This window comes from Antrostomus carolinensis, unplaced genomic scaffold, assembly GCF_000700745.2.
Source record: "Antrostomus carolinensis isolate BGI_N321 unplaced genomic scaffold, ASM70074v2 scaffold16825, whole genome shotgun sequence".
Taxonomy (NCBI): Eukaryota; Metazoa; Chordata; class Aves; order Caprimulgiformes; family Caprimulgidae; genus Antrostomus; species Antrostomus carolinensis.
Genome location: NW_010314432.1, coordinates 11,804 through 16,531, shown reverse-complemented (window position 1 = coordinate 16,531; position 4,728 = coordinate 11,804).

Sequence of the window (4,728 nt, the reverse complement as noted above, 5' to 3'; positions counted from 1 at the left end):
GCTGAAACCCTTCAGTGATCAGTAACTTCCTGGTCAAACGCAGAGCTTCAGAAGACCTTCAAAAGGAACCTGATTCATGTGCAATGCAATCATGTACTAAGACGACTGCATGGGCAAGCAGTCCAAGGAATAAACCACATATTCGGTCATGACAAACACTGACCCATGTCAAGAGATCAGGGAAGTTTCATTCATAGAGGAATGGTAACATTCCCACCCTCCTCTGCCTTCTACCTCAATTTACAAGCCATGATTAACAAGACTAAAAAATTCTGATAGCAAATAACCTTGGGATGATCCAACTACAGCAGGATTTGGGCCACATGTTATTCTACTACAATCCATACAGAGTGTTGCAAAGGGGACAGTCTTCAGCTTCATATAGGGTCACACACATGTTTAAGAAATATATTCTCCTCTCTCTCAAAGAGAAAGCATCTTCCAGATTGCATCTCCCAGACTTTTTTTGCCAAATTAGTCAGCATTTAGCTATTTCAACAGCATGTGTTTCAGCAACAGCCATTCCTCATGTCATCCAAAAAACATGAAACACAGGATGGAAGGAGGCTGAACCCAGCTCACCAAGCACACCCTGTAAGCAGAACACAGACCTCACATATGGCTGTTAGGCTGTCCATCCCTTATCTATCAAAAAAAATACATACTGAGGCTGCAAGCTTTCACTGGAAGCCACAGCTCACTACTTAAACATCATTACAGGCACAGGGAAGAAAAAAAAAACCCAACCCAGCCTGATATACAAACTTAGACAAGCTTATCTTTGGAGCTATCAGTCAAGCAGATTTCAAGCAACCATTCACTGTTCACAGCTGCCCCAATACTGATTTGCAATTCAACAAGCTCTGACATTATTATTATGCGTGGCCACGCAACCACTTTCAGCTAGTCTGGAGACCTGAATCCTGGCAGACTAGTTTATCAAGCTGGAGTCTAAATCAGACATTAGGCCCTGCATTAGCTGCCTCTTCTTCTGGGAGGAAACTCAAGTTTATCATAAGGTCTTCAGCAAAATGTCTGAGAAAGAACCTGGCTGGTTCTTTCCTTTCAATTCTCCTGTTTCTCTCTACTCTCAGACTTATGATAGAATCCACCACATTCATCCTGGAGCATCCATCAGAGAAGCAGGTATTGGGCACATAATTACCAGGAGTGCATGGGTGGCAAACAAGCTTTCACGTGTGCATATAATCATATCAAGTAATAGAGTATAATTGCCTGATACTTCGCTATGTTCGCACGCACTTTCAAGTGAGACCACATACAGTTTTAATTTTCAGCCCAAGACTCATCCCAGCCCCAGATTTTGTAAACAAGTAACTTCACAATGGTGAATAATCTGTAAATTGACAAAAAAGAGAAAAAAAATGAAGAAAAAAGAAGGAAAAAAAAGATTATTCAGGTCATTTACTACTCCCCCCCCAGATTAAAAAATCCAGTGAAGTCCTAACAGATGCAGGCAGAGAAGAATGCAGTTTGAGGACAGTTTAAGATAATACTGAGTTTTTGTCATATTTTCCAAAGTCTGCACCTGTGGTAGAGACCAAACATGGAAAATCTTAATCGTAACTCCCTTCTTTACACAGTAAGACAGAATTCATACTTGGATACATCTTAATTGTAACCATTTATTTCTAGAACATTTTCTAGCTTAAAGAACAGGAGACAGTGATCATGTTCCCCAATAATGCTTTTTGATGCAAAATTTACAAAAACTGATCTGCTCGTTACAGCTGAGCCTTTTAGAGTATTAAAATTCATATTGTTTGACAAGTTTTTCCAAAGTTAGACTACGAAGAAAAAATGTTTTAAATTGATTAAACCTGCCCATTCCTCAGACTTGCAGAAAATAAATCAAGCACTGCAAACAGTGCTCTTTCAAATTAGGCCTGTCGATCCCCTCAGATTTAGCTAAGTTTAGACTCAGCACTGGTTAACAAATAAGATATACTTGCAAAATTAGATTTTAGACCAGGTACTCAAGCCAGGGATGACAAACTCTCCCTCTGAAGAGTCCATCTGGCCTTCTACAAACACACCTGCCAGGTCACACATTAAACAAGCATCAAGTGCCATCTAATATCAGTTATAAAGAGATAACTGCTTAGTTTGGAGCTACACGAAATAGAATTTCAAGCTGTATCAAGCTCCAAGACCCTTGTCTTTTCAAATAAACTTTACTTGTACATGCTACATTCCTATGCAGGAGCACTGGAATAATTCCCTCCTCCTCACTATCTACAAGGTAACAGAGGACATGTTTAATTTGTGCATACAATAGGTTGGCAAGTACTGGACTCATCAAGTGACTCCCAGTTTGCTCTAATATTTCTATCTTTTGTTATTATCAGTAAGATAGCTCTTAGTCTGGACCCTATTAGTCAAATCCTTAAATGCAAAGCGCTACTGTCCACTAGGTTTACACTCATTGACAGAGAAGTAAGAACATGAGACAGCTATATACCTCTGTACAGGAGCAACATGTAAGAGATGTCAGAACTATTGACCACAATTAAATAACTACCATGATAGCAAACAGAAGGACAGGCAACAGTACAAGCAATAATGGCAGCTGGCAGGGCTCACTGCACTATTAAGAAATTTAAGCCAGTCAGCAGTTCATTTTGAATGACTACAGTTACTATTATGCATAATTAGAGACAGCACAATGCTCCCAAAATTCTAGAGCCAAGATTACCTTTCAGCCACTCTGTAACATTATCAAATACGTTAACTGACCTTCACTGTGTCCTCAAGATTTTAAGGTTAAAAATATTACTGTAATTTCTGTACCAGAATTTTTTCAGACTACAACTGGCTGGCTTATTTAGATTCCTCAATGAACTCAGAAGCACATGTACAGAAATTAGTACAGTAAGTAGCTGCCACAATTCTAGATATCCTGGTCTCTGTTAAGGAATATTTACTTGTACCCTCTTAGATACTTAATAGTTAGTAGAAGAGCAAACAATGTGGTATATTCTAGACTGTAGAATCGTATTTTTTAAATAATAATAAAAATACAGCAAACAAAATCCCTCACATAGACCTTTCTCACTAAGTTCCTGGCTCTCCTGATCACTTCAGAATTCCCCAAAATGACTTGTTTAAAATTTAATGACACTAGTTCATATATCTGTAAACTTTGCATAGTGTTCCATTAGGACCAACTAACTGCACACTAGAAAAGATCTTACCTCCACTTCAGAAAAAAGTTCTAACGTGATTAAATAAGGAAGAAAGTATTACATATTTTGAGGTCACTTTTGAGGACAGAAGTAGTACGAAGTTTTAACTCAGCAATTATTGTCTGGGTTTCCTTCCTTCCCTCTTACCATACCCATTTCAGTATTTCCTAGTTTTATGATACATATTAAAAAACAGTTTTACATACATACATATGAGAACAGAAAAGCATTCTGTGTAAGCTACAATAGTTTATTGCTTTGGTGAACAAGTAGAGGCAGACATGGAAAGGGGAAGAGTTCTGGTAGAAGGTTCAGGTAGAAACCTTGCTTTATCCACAATTTTTGGCAGGGGCAGATCCAGATCAACTCTTACTACTGTCTTCTAATTAATGTTTCTGTATATGTTTGAGGCACAGCATACACCATTCCTCACCTCTGGAAGAAAGATTACTGTTCTCTGTATTTTTCCAGACAACCCACCCAAGATGATGTAAGCACAGACGACTGCATGACAAACTCTCTAGATCTGTATTTTATACACCATATTTGTAAACCTCTAGAGAAAAGAAGTCTTTACTTTTTACACGAGTGTAACATGTCAAAAGACTTATTCAGCAATATTACAGTTATCTTTTATGCAGTCCTATCTTCTTAAATACCACATCCCACTATCAGTTAGGACAGGTAACCCATGCATTAGCTTCCCAGGACTTTGAAGTCTTAAAAACATTAAGTAAATACTAGAATAATTCCCACATTCTCTATTCAACACAGCCAGGATATCTAGTCCCTGCCACCTCCACGCAAGGGCTTTATTTTTTGGCTAAATTTGGAGAAGGATGAGCTGGAAAGACTTAAGACAAAGCTCACCATTCAAGACTCAAACCTGCTGAGGATTTCCTGTGACCTTCAAGCCTTGGTGTCCTAAATGCCCATCTGTGAAGTGGGAAACATCATAAAAACACTGCATGAAAGTTTATTCATAACTGGGACACGTTAGCACCTCTCTTAAAGCAGAAAACAAGAAATAAATCCAGAAAGACTTTTCATACCCTATTTTAAGCACAGAAAGTTGTTAAGGTGCAAAAAATATCATATACATATTTGTCATTGGTATCCAGCCATAACTCCAGTTTTCTTAGAATAGCTTTGTTTCTGGCACACAGAATGTGGTTCTGATAAGTTCTGAAATTAAATTAAATTAAACAACTGAAAAAATGAAGCTTTTTTGCCACGTGCTCGATTGATGTTAGAGGCAGATATTCCCAAATTCAGTGTTACTAATTTCAAAAGAGAATTCTCAATCCCTCAACAAGCCTTGTGCTCAAAACTTGATAAACAACATGACATTAAAAAAATTCAGCTAGAAAGGAAAGGTTTCATTCCCACTCCAAGTCTGGTATATTTAGATTCCAGAACTTCACTGAAAAAGTTGCCTTCTAACTAAAACCTAAGCATAACCTGCAGCTAGATATTAAATTCTGAAAAAACCAAACCTGTGTGATCTTCAGAAAAGAGACTA